Below are 13,820 nucleotides of genomic sequence, written 5' to 3' on the forward strand. Positions count from 1 at the left end.
TCTAGTCATTGACTTTCATTCAGAAGATGAGAAAAAATATGTACGTGTGTTTATATGAAGAAAGATAACTGAGCCACTTCTGGGTAATCTCACTTTTCTTTTGAATCTTGGTCCATCTTTCAGCCTTGACAGTCCTATTGATTGATGAGTCAAATTATCTATAAAGCTTGAGTTAATACCTGGTAAATACTTAAAAAAATAATAGTACCTTTTCTCTTTCAGATTACTGAAGTTTTTGTGAAATAGAACCAATTCTTCCTGAAAAAATTTACATCATTACGACCTGAATAATTACCTGATTGCCCTTGTATTTTACTTAACACTATCATAGCTCATGAAAAAAGAAAAAAAAAAAAAAAGGAAATTTCACTTGTTAATGTGGATAGTTCCTTTATTGGAATTTAAGATTTTTTTCTGAAATCACATTATTGAAAAAGCAAGCATGTAATCCACAAACTACACAATTGTTGCTTTCTCTATGTTTAAAGTAGTAGAAAAATTCTAAAGGCAATAGAATTTATTGTCTTTGATTTAAAAAAATACTAAATGCAGATCTTATTTAGAAGAGTTCATATTAGAGGAAGAGATCATAGCAGAATGTACCTCTTATATTTACAATTAGAAAATGAAGAAACAAAAAACTATCTACATTATATTACTGAGCTCTTTGTGGTAAATGCAGATAAAACACAGAATGCAATCTAAATTTGACTTTCAGAAAAAAAACACAATTTTTTTTAGTACAGTTTTGTCCCATATAGTATTTTCATTTGTTATTTTGTAAAAAGTGTATTAATTTTTAAAGATGACTATTAAGGGCCCAATTTCTATAACTATGTCACTTATGAAAGAGAACATTTTATTTACTTTTTAAAATATTTTATTTATTTGTTTGTTTGTTTGTTTATTTATTTATTTATTGGGGGTGGGGAGGTCAAACAGACTCTGCACTGAGCCTGGAGCTCAACCCCAGGAGTTGTAGATCATGACCTCAGCCAAAATCAAGAGTCAACCAATTGAGCCACACAGATACCCAAAGAACATTTAAATTCTAATATGAAACCCTCCAGTCCTCTACTGTCATCTCACCAAAGAGGCTGTATTTTATAAATGGTGCAAGTACAAAAATGTTGAAGTCTTTTTTTTTTTTTAATGTTGAAGTCTTTATCAGCCTCATGCTGAAATGTTGAAAATATAGATAATAAGTGCCCTCACAGTAGACTTTTTATAAGCAATAAGTAAACTTTTGTTGCATTAAATTCTCGAGATTTGGATAATGATTATTACCACACATGACCTCATCTATAATTATTGTTGTCAAAATTACTATCAAGTGAGACCTTTTGTGATCAGAAGGGTGAAGAAAAACATTTTAGAAGTAAAATATTACTTCTAGATTAAATTAATAAAAGAAGTAAATTATCATAAAAATTCTCTTACACTTTTTTTTTAATTTTTTTTTTTTTATTTATTTATGATAGTCACACAGAGAGAGAGAGAGAGAGGCAGAGACACAGGCAGAGGGAGAAGCAGCCTCCGTGCACCGGGAGCCTGACGTGGGATTTGATCCCAGTTCTCCAGGATCGCGCCCTGGGCCAAAGGCAGGCGCCAAACCACTGCGCCACCCAGGGATCCCTCTCTTACACTTTTTGATAAGAATTTAACTCCAGATTTTGCCATTTTATTGATGCTTATATAATCTCATAGTTTTCATGAGGATTAGAGAAAAAAATGAATCAACTGATATTTTTTTAACTCCTTTAATGTAAATTTCTGAGTAGCACCAAAATATTAAATCAAATGTACATATTCAATTGCCATAAATTATGAGACGGGCCTTAACTCTTTGGAGGAAAGTAAGTTATATATGTCAGATCCTTTGAAAATTGTGACTGGTTGTCCAAGTCAGATATTCAAGGTAGATTGGAAATCAGAACATAAGGAAAGTCACTGTTTTTTTTTTTTTTCTTTCACGTAAGGAGAGTCACCGCCTTTTTTTTTTTTTTTTTCCTTTTAGGAATATTCTATGGTTATTATTTTTTAATTTTATTTGTTTATTCATGAGACAGAGAGAGAGGGGCAGGGCACGTAAGGCAGAGGGAGAATAAGGCTACCTTCAGGGAGCATGATGCGGGACTCAATCCCAGAATCCCGGGATCATGACCTGAGCCAATGGCAGACACTCAACCACTGAGCCACCCAGGTGCCCGTATACTATTATTACGCTGTCTGATTGTTTATCCTACTGATCAGTAGGATAAAGAAATAACCTGAATGTGTCTGACTTTCCCAACAAGGAACAAATTTACCATCCAGGTGGCAAGTGACTGTCTTAGTGACTGATTTTTTTTTTTTTTTTATTAGCAGAAAATCCATTGGTGAAATCAACAAGGTGTGGTAGCAAATGAGAGTACTAATATAAAGACTGGCTCACTCCCAAGCCATTGAAATAAAACTGCATTAATTCCTCTATAGTTTCATTTGTAATAAATCCACAAGGAAGCAACATTGACTTAGTCTGTCATGATAGACATTCTCAATTCTGTCTGTATGTTATAATGTTGTTCAAGGAATATATTTTTTAAATAAAAGTGTTCAGGCCTCTTACACAAAAATTCCAATTTAATAGACTTGCTAGGAATCTAACTTTTTAAATATTTCACTGGTGATTTTCATAAGTATATCAGTCATCCTAGAAATTCTTTATGGTTTGCTCAATATATCTATCATAGGTCACATTCTTGGTTTGTAGAATTGGAATATGTCAAAATATGTCTTACCAAAAGAATCTTAGGAGCATGAAAATGAGGTGGGTTTTCTTTTCTCTATGCATGGATATATGTATAAAACATATTCAGAAAGCAAACAGAAAAACAAAGAAGAGAAATATGAAAAGAATATAAGGAAAGACACTTCAAAGACAAAAAGAAATATAAAAAGCCAAATAAAATTTCAATTCTTCTGAACACATAACTTCTGTAAAATGCTAGAATTAATATTACACTTCAATGAGAGAGGCATTCTTGTAGCTATCCTAGCTATAGAACTTTATCTGTAGAGAATGATAGCCATTGAATCATATCTCCCATGTATTACATTTTAATAATCTCTTCTATTTAATTTTGTCTAATTTCTGTTATATTCCTAGGTTAGTGTCTCTGTTGCTGTGCAACAATTATATATATTATCAGAGCCATTTTTATATAACCATTAAAAAAAAGTTTTAAACAATGCAATTTATAAATGGGACATCTTATTTGGTTTCATAAAAGCTTCATAGATAAGCAGAATTTGTAAAATAGCAAACAAGACTAAACTGTAAAATCTCTTTTACAATAGGCAGTTGGGACACTATTTGCTAGCACTCAGTTAATGATTTGATCAACATAATTTAGCCATCAAATATTATCAGTATAAGAATCCATGCTTCATGTTTTTAAAATATGAGTGTAAAAGATAACTTGGATTACCTGAATTCTGAAAAAAAAATATATCTGAATGCTACACTTGCTTAAACATTGAAGTTCCTCGGAATCATTGAAAATCACTAATGCAATGAAAATTGATTCTGTGGAATATTTTAACTTGACCATGACTGTATTGCAAAACATAAATCTTTCAACCAATAACTTCTGGCTAAAATAGATATGCTATCTATTTTATTCCAAAAATGTGTCCACTTAGAATACCATATTTGACCTTAATAAGTACTGAAAATCACAAAGAAAGGGTTTACAAATTTTATTTTACCATACATGTATTTAATTTTCCCATAAAATCTTTATTATTTAGACAATCAGATAAACTGAAAAGACTTTAATATAACCATTAAAAGTCATAAAATTATTAAATATTGCCTTTCTTCTTCACTGCTATCCATAATTTATGATCAGAGCTTATTTGGCTGTCAGTAATAACGTACATAAATCAAAATCTACCCAAAATATTTAACCCGTGGGTCATCTTCATTTCTAATTGTGGACATTCCTTCAAACTAGTGTACCCATCTATACACAGTGACAACTTACAATTTTTTGCAAATAAATTGAACTACATTGTTTCGATATTTCCATAAGGTTTTTTTAAATAGTTTCTAGATTTCCCTTCTTCTGATTCTGCTAACTTTAAGACTATATTTTATACACACAGACTTTCTTCTTGGTATTATGAACCACATAAATATTTCGAAGAACTTTGTGCTTGAGAAGTCAACATAGAATCTGTAATAGTTAAGATGAACTGATTTCATAAAATGTAAAACAATCATGATTTTGTGACTAGTTTTTATGAATAGTGTATTTCATTAAAAAAGAGTATTTTCCTGTCTCAATTGCAAGACCATAGAATGATTTAAATTGGTTTGATATATTTATAATAAATTACTTTAATTTCCAGATGCTAGATGGAAGAAACAATTGCAAGGCCTATTACTAAAATACATGTTCTGATACTACTACTGTCTTTGTCAAAGTGTAGCATTTTGTCCTCTTATCAGAAGATAAAATGTTATACTAATTGTTCTTTGTATATTCCCTACTGGTTCACATTTAGTAAGACTTCCAGTAGATTAAGTACTCTGAAACTTTTATCCATCCATTGACTGTTGGTAAATAAAGATGAGCAGAAAAGTTTTATTATGATTTTATTTTATTTTATTTTATTTTATTTTATTTTATTTCAAGTCACTGATTTTATTTCAAGTCACTGAATCTATTGGTAAACTTTTTAAGATATGTGGACATTGCTTAATATTGTTTTTTATATTGACTATTCTTAGTGATTTTTCAGAATATTAATTCACATTATTCAAATGTTAACAGAGATATTTTCACCTTTATATGCTCTATTTGTAAAGATATGCTTCTGTTAGGATAGAAACCCTTCACAATTTATTTTTACTTCCCTATCTTCTTGGTTATCATACTTGGATAATCTCCTCTGAAGTAAGTATCAGCATTTAGAGGTAACATAAATATACAGTAATCCTTTAAGCCACACTTAGCTAGCGGATTGTACTTTTTACAAGCCAATTCATGTTTATTCTTTGATAACATACTTTATTTGCAAACATAATTGTTCACTGAGATTTTTCAGCTATAAATATGTGTGTATATTTTGAGCTGAATGTAATAAATGGATTTCATAGATGTATGAAAATAAAATAAATTGTGATCTGCAAGAGAGCTTTTATCTAGTATATATTTCAACCATTCAAGTTTCAATTTGTTAAATTTTTATAGCACATTCCAATATCACATATAATATTAGAAGCTATGATTAGAAACAAGCCTGGGGGACTAGATGAATCATGGGGTTACTAATAGGATATTAAGTCTTTTACATCCACACAGTCATTTGGTTGAAATCTAGCCAACATTAATAGGGTACCATATTATAATTTGCCAAATGAAATGACTATGTTATGAGATTCATTTCTATTGAAGAAGGCTACAGAGTACTTTATACTGACCAATGCCATCACTGTAAGATTACAGGTAGTTCATTTTGTAGTCCACTAGTGACCATTCATAATTGCTCTGTGAAAGATCAATAAAGGTCCTTAATAAGTATGTAATGTGAGATAGTTTTGTGTGGTAGGTGTAAATATCAGTTTGGAAGGAATTAGACATTTAAATATCCTGTATCTTAAGGATATTTTTGAAGACACATATTTTCTTTAAATGTACTAACTATAATGTGATAACATGGAGTTAAGGCTCAAAATATAGTAAAAAAACCCCACATATCTCTTTAAGAGATTTTATGATCTTAAATATAAAAAGCAACAAAATAAAGTTCACTAGCCCTGTGACACAAAGGAAGTAATTTATACTAGGCTAACAATTGTAGGCATTTGTTGAAATTCATGCTTACAATTTAGACAGTTGGCTTAATATTTGTGGCATAAAAGCATAATAAAAATTACAATTTTGATTTTATTTCAGATTTTTAATTTTTTTCCATCCATTAAATCTTATGTCTTATAAAGTAAGAGAGTAGTTTTAACATGCTCCTGGCATAAAGTATAAAACATGTTGAAAGATAAGCACTTTTTAATATACTTCTGGGCATTAAGAACATGAATAGTTCTCTAAGTCATTAATTTGCTAGTAATGTTCTTCTCATGAAGAAATTTCCAGTGGCTGTGATCTAGGATCATAACCAAAGTAATATGATGGATTTCCATGAGCTACACATGAAAATTAGCTTCATTAGGTGATAGTAGTTGTTTTCAATCTTGTTCTACACCCCAGAATACCTAGAAAATGTTGAATCTCCCTATGACAATATTAATTCAATAGGCAATTATTCTGAAATGGGGGTGAGAATGTGGCACATAATCAAAATCTCTTAGAATTGTGGGTGGGATTTTCTTACATGTCATTTCATCTTAGAATATCACTACTTCTCAAACTATCTATGATGTTTCTAATTAGAAAGATTCTGGAAGTCATGTAGGTCCATAGTTTTGTGAAATTTCTACTTATATGACTCTGACATTTATTTTCATTAAGAAAAAATGTTAGAATCCTAAGTTTCAAGTATCATGCTATCAGGACACAGAGATTAATTTACCACAATTCATACCTTTATAGACTAGAAAACCAATGTCTATAAATGAATAATTAATGTTATGTTTTGTGGAGTGGTAGTCAAAGATCTAGATGTTGAGTCAGGCTTTTTAGAGGAATTGAATTTTGAGCTGAATTGTGAAAAATTAGTGACTTAACCTAGGTAAAATGCAGGGTAATTGGTATTCCAAAAAGATGAGGATAAAATGGGGGAAAACAGCAAAAAATTAGTGTGATAATTTAACAAGCTATAACTAATTCCGTGCATCTGAATTTCTGCTAAATGTGACTGACTGTTAGAATATAAGACCAGAAAGATTAGCTGGGGTAAGAGCATTCCTACCCACCAACATTTGAACACAGTAGGTATAGGGTTCAGAATCTGTATGATTTTAGTACAACTAGGAGTTTAAGGACCACTTGAAACTTGAAATTTAAGGACTATTCTTATAGGATAGAGAAACAATAAATTGTACTAAGAGAATATGATGAAACAAGAGAAAAGCATAATACTTGCATTTAAGAGCCTCTAATGGGAAATCATTAAAATAAAATATAAGAAAGCATATACAGTTAGGGTGGGAAGAGAAAGAAATCAAACCTAATTTATTCTGTAGTTGAGGTCACAGTAGTTTTCTGAGAGGTAACACATAATATGAGTTCAGAGGATAAATAGTCAGCAAAGCAGGAGTCAGGGGTAGGATTTGGATTCACTGCAAGTAGAAGAAGCAGAGAAAAAGCATAGCAACATATTCATACACAAAGTAGCATGAATTAATTTTCTATGGCTGTGTAACCAACTACCACAACTTAGTGACTTGAAATAACATCTTTATGTATGTATGTATGTATGTGTGTATGCATTTTTATTTATTCATTCATTCATTCATTCATTCATTCATTTATTTTTAATCTTACAGTTTCCACGGGCCAGGGATCCAACCACACTTTAGCTGGGACCTCTGCTCAGGGTCTTACCAGGCTTCAGGCTAGACCCTACATCATTTCTTTTTAAAATAAGAGAATAGTATCCAATCACCTTTGTCATATTTTATTGGCTAGAAGCAGTGTAATAGGCTCTGCCCACACTCAAGGGGAAGGAATTATACAAGGATTCAATTCATTTGGGTTCACCTTAGACTTCTGCTTACTACAGAGCATCAGGGGATATTAAGGAGGATAGTCACAGGTTTGACAGGTACAAGCTTGAATCTGAAGGCAAAGCTCTTTTTTAAAAAAAAATAATGAATTAATTTTGTTTTTAGAGAGAGAGCAAATTGGAGAAGGACAGAGGGAGAGGAGAGAGAGAATCTCCAGCAGACTCCCTGCTTAGAGTAGACCCCCCCCCCCAACATGGGGCTCGATCCCAGGAGCCTGAGATCATGACCTGAGCTGAAATCCAGTTGGGTGCTTAATTGATTGAGCCACCCAAGTGCTGGAAAAGCCCTCTAAGTGAAGGCAAATGTAAAACAAAGGAGAGGAGGACATATTCTAGATATTTTGATGCATAAATAAAGGATTTTCTGCTATATTATTATAGTATTTGGACACAAAATATAACCAATAGCATTTACTGGCTTTCTGATTAAGAAGCAAAGCTTGGGGCAGCCCGGGTGGTTCAGCGGTTTGGTGCCTGCCTTCGGCCCAGGGCAGTATCCTGGAGACCGGAGATGGAGTTCCCCGTCCGGCTCCCTGCATGGAGCCTGCTTCTCTCTCTGCCTGTGTCTTTGCCTCTCTCTCTCTCTGTGTCTCTCATGAGTAAATAAATAAAATCTTAAAAAAAAAAGAAGCAAAGCTTGGTCTCTTTCTTCTTTTCCCAATGCAAGAAAAATGACTAGTTATTTGGATATTTTTTGTAACTACAATCAATGGATAGACTGTAAATATTCTGTTTCTGATGAATACTCAATTCATTAAAGAAAGATAATATTACTCATTAATTAAATATGAATGTTCCTTACCATGCTTAGCACTGTACTCAATCTAAACTTTATAATATTGACATTTTTCATATAGATGTACTATTAGCATTTACATTTGCTGAGGGAATATGGAAAACATATTCATGTTGTTTGCAGCAAAATCATTAGTGCAATGCAATGTAGATCAAAGAGGAGTGTTCAACAAAATGAATGTAAATAATTCAAATTGAAGTTAATAAGGGGGAATGCCATTTTTCTTATGACAGTTTTTCATCAATGTCCTAATAAAGTGATTAATAACAAAATCTTCAAGCAACAGGGTAAGAATTTATTAAATAAGGACTGCCATTTGAACAGTAGACAAAACTTGAGATGAAAACCTGGCATTTACTAAGTGAAAATGGAGGAAAAGTTTAAACTCAGTAAATCCCATTCCATTCCAAAGTTTTCCTAATATTTAATTACATATGCAAATTATATATATAATTTATATATAAAGTCCAACGAAAGATGAATGGATAAAGAAGATGTGGTTTATGTATACAATGGAATATTACTCAGCTATTAGAAATGACAAATACCCACCATTTGCTTCAACGTGGATGGAACTGGAGGGTATTATGCTGAGTGAAGTAAGTCAGTCGGTGAAGGACAAACATTATATGTTCTCATTCATTTGGGGAATATAAATAATAGTGAAAGGGAATATAAGGGAAGGGAGAAGAAATGTGTGGGAAATATCAGAAAGGGAGACAGAACGTAAAGACTGCTAACTCTGGGAAACGAACTAGGGGTGGTGGAAGGGGAGAAGGGCGGGGGATGGGAGTGAATGGGTGACGGGCACTGGGGGTTATTCTGTATGTTAATAAATTGAACACCAATAAAAAAAAAAGGAAAAAAATAATTTATATATAATATAAATAAAATAAATATAAATTTATATTTGTAAATATAATAGTATATAAATTTATAAATGATAAATATAAATAATAAATTTATAAATATAAACTTACAAATATATATATATATATATATATAATTTAGCTAATAATTCTGTCTCAAGTTAACAGATAATTACTCATCTGTCCACTAGGGTTTCCACTGAAGAAACTGCTTTGAATCATTGAAAACTAAGAAAATCTACATTCTTTGATCCTGTGCATCAAGTCTCAGCAAACATTCTCATTATTAGTAAATTGTCAATATTTTGTATTACCTGTAGAAACTACATTCATTGATGGCTTTCTTAGATCTTAGATTGTGAGTTTGAGTAAGATCAAATCATGTTAAGTTCCCCATTCTGCTTTGTAAAAACAACAACAACAAAAAACAACAAAAACAAACAAAACCTCCACAACCCCTAATTCTCCTTTTAGAAAATATCATTGGATTAGAAATGGATATAAGTACCTAATTTAAAAAAAAAAAAAAAACCTCCCAATCTACTGTGATACAAAGCAATGCATTATTTCATAATCCTTTCAAGCTTCTTATAAGTACTTTTATTTCTCCTCTTTATTGATTAAAAGCCAGAAACACAAGATCTGCCATTTTGTATATTGCAAAACAGAAACTTCAGTTGAGTTTCATTTGACTCAGACTATGGCAAATTCCATTCTTTGCCTGAATGATAGTTCTGAATGAATTACGAGTGCCAAGATTTTGATACCTCTGTACCAGAGCTAGCTAGGTGTTGTCTTTGATTCCTGAAGCCCTTGAACTGGTCACTTCTGGGTTGATTCCAAAGTTGTGGTAAAAATCTGGTCATTTTCTATGTAAGCATAGAAATTCTGGCAAGTGTTGCTCCCAGCTCAGAAAATAGCATTGTGAAATATTTACAATTTACAAATAAGAAATTGGGTATAATTAAATTTAGATTCTAGTAAGGCAAGACTTTTTTTTTAAAAGTAAACAAAAATACATCAGAAATATACAAAAGAACATTGAAAATGCAAGTCAGATATTGTTAAACATTAAAAAGAAAATACAACTAGATAACATGATAAGTAATGTGAATATACCCCAGTCTACTGTATAGAGACTAGTCAATGAGGGATATTTTGAGAAGGTGATATTTGAACTGATTATAGAACGACATGAAAAAGCTAGTCATTTGGAAATCGGGGGGGAAGAATGTGTTCGCCACTGATAATAGCAAGAGGAAAGTATAGCATAGCACCATGGGAAATTCAGGTCTTTGGTTTTATAAAATGTGCTAAGATAATATACCTAAAAATGCCATGAAAGTTGAAATTAGGTGTTTAACCTACAAGAAGCAAATGGGCCCTTATCATTATTCTTTAAGTAATGAATAATTTTGATTATTATTTCTGCTTGCTATGAAATATTTGAGTGGTCTATTTTTCAGCATGGATTTGAATACTCAATTTGTCTCTAAGCTGTCTTATAATGGTTGAAGGTGATCAGTAGCTCTAGAATAGATACAAAATTTATTCAAATCAATTTATTCATGACAATGGATGATCTTGATATCAATGCAAATTTTAACAATCAGAATTTATTGTTTTGGTCAGTTGTGTTACTTATTAAGCTCTCCCAACCATCTAGTACCAATGTTGGTATTCTGAAGGGTTCATTATAACTTTGTTGACTTTTTCTGGTTCTATGTACTTGAACTCCTGTAGCCAGAAAATATTTAGCTAAGATAGTCTATGAGTTCCAAACTAAATATGGGGAATTACGTCAGATTTGAACTTCAGAAAAACAAAGAATAATTTTTTAACATAAGCATTCCCAAATACTGCATATGACATACTTATCCTGAAAAATTTGCTGAATATTAATTGTGCTTTTATACGAATAGAAATAAAATAATGGCGAATGGAAGCATTTCCAATATGGTATATGGAGATCTGCATGATAAATGGAAAATTTCAGGATTCATGGTCTGTCATACATGTATTTGGTGAAGATGTTGTTATGGCAAAAGCATAGCTGATGCAGAAGACATGAACAATTATGACTTTTCCATCAGTGAATTAAAATTTTGCCTATCTGGATCAGAATTAAAACTTAGATTAAGTTGCTTTCCTCTGGCCCTGCATGTAGGATTAGATTTAAATGATCATAACATATATAAGAGTTCAGTGAAGTAAAATGAGGGAATTCATTAGAAATTACTTAACTTTGGTCATTATAATTTCCTACCTAAAAGTAGTAACTTACATGTGGCAATTTACTGCAGGTATCACAACAAAGTCCTACAAACTGAGTAACTTAAAAGAAAATGATCTTTTGTCTCACAGTTCTGGGTTCTGGAAGTCTTTGACTTCCAAGGTTGGAGCAGAGTTGAGTCCTTCATAGGCTGTGAGGGAACTTCTGTTTCACTTCTCCCTCTTAGCTTCTGGTGGCTTGTTGGCAATCTTTGGCATTTTGTGGCCATCATCCCAGCCTCTACCTTAATTTTTTTTGTGGAATAGGTATGTCATGTCTGTGTTCAAATTTCCACTTTTTTATTTTTTATAAAGGCACGAGTCGTATTAGATACCTACACTGCTTGAGGATGACCTCATTTTAATCAATTACACCTGCAATTAACCCTTTTCCAAATAAAGTCATATTGTGAGGTACTGAGGCTTATGACTTCAATATATGAATTTGAGGCTGGGGGACACACAGTTCAACCCATAGCAACACAACAGAAAGTTATGGACATAAAGATTCCAAAAAGGAATTGGGCCTTTGCTTTAAATTTAGTTCTTCATAGTCTGCACTATTTTTGGCAAATGTCTTAATTTTTCTTGTCTCAATTGTATAATCTGCAAAATGAGATAATAACTTTCAGCCTAGTTTCTTTATAAAGATATTGAGATAATCACAGGAATTTGTGAAATTTTTATAAGAATTATCAAGTAAAATGTAAATCAATCCCTTAAAAACTCAAGCTAAATAATCTACAAATCAAAATATAGTTAGGTAAAAATCACATCATTTTTCTTTAGTGTTTGAAAATGGGACATAAAAAATAACTGAATCATTCTCAATTACTCCTTTACATTGCATCAATCTAGTCCCCAGAGGGAACTAAATATTGCTAGTCCATTACCTTTTCTCTGGCAAGATAACTGTTGGCTTTTACTATTTAAGTGATTTCTCAACAGGCCTTCTGATATCCATTCCCTAGCCTATGTACCTATCCTCATTCTTTTTTTATATGCAATTTTATTAAAAACAATATGTGAACCTGGCATTAATAGTAAAAAGAATAATAGAGAAAGCCTATTGTTTGTAATGTGGGGTGATCTATTGGTGGGCATAGGCAAAAAAATAGAAAATTCTGGGGAGTTTTATAATAACTTCTCTTATGTTTTTATATTCTAGTTCTAAACCATGAATAAAGATACGATAAGAGAGACCCCTTTGACTCAGTCCTTGAGCATCTGCCTTCGGGCCAGGGCATGATCCCGGGGTCCCAGACGAGTCCTGCATCGGGCTTCCTGCGAGGGATCTGCTTCTCTCTCTGCATATGTCTCTGCATCTCTCTCTCTCTTATAAATTAATAAATACAATCTTTTTAGAAAAAGATATGATAAAAAAAAAGGAAAATTAGAGGCCAATCTCATTTGTGAATAAGATGCAAAAGAAAAAACACAATAGCAAATTAATCCACTGATTAATCTCCCATGGCCAGGAATAATTTACTCTAAGAATACAATGATATTTTAAAATTAGAAAATGTATTTGTTTTATTATATGGACTGTTTAAAAGAAAATTACTTAATTGATTATCTGGAGCATACAAAATATCTGATCCAATTCAGCCTCCATTTGCTATTAAAAAAACTATAGTGAGTTAGATATAGAGCGGAAATGTTTTTATTTAAAATGCATGTACTTGAAGCCATCAGCAAACATTGTCTCTTATTCACTAAGTCTTAAAATTAATATGCACAGAGTATTATAATTGTAAGAGTATTGGAATAAACCTTCGAACAAAGTCCACACAGGATTCCCGATATGTGGTGAAAGCACTTAGAATAACAACAGTAACAATATCATGGTAGCAGTGACAGTAGCAGTCAGAATTCTATGACTGGCAGGGTATACACGGTATGGTATGATGTGGAGCACAAGAAAAGTTCATGAAGGCAGGTGAGAAACTAATGGGCAGCCAGAGTAGTACATGGGATTTGGCTTTTGACACTAAACATAAGTCAATCTCTTTTTTTTTTTTCAGCATAAGTCAATCTTGACATGTATGGGTTACTCCTTAACATTTCTCAAGAAAGTTCATCATGTGGCCAAAAAGGTAAAAGAGGTTTGCTGTTCATTATCTATATAGGAATTGCGTGAATGTACATATCTT

The sequence above is a fragment of the Canis lupus genome, chromosome 1 (genome assembly GCF_011100685.1).
Source record: "Canis lupus familiaris isolate Mischka breed German Shepherd chromosome 1, alternate assembly UU_Cfam_GSD_1.0, whole genome shotgun sequence".
NCBI lineage: Eukaryota > Metazoa > Chordata > Mammalia > Carnivora > Canidae > Canis > Canis lupus.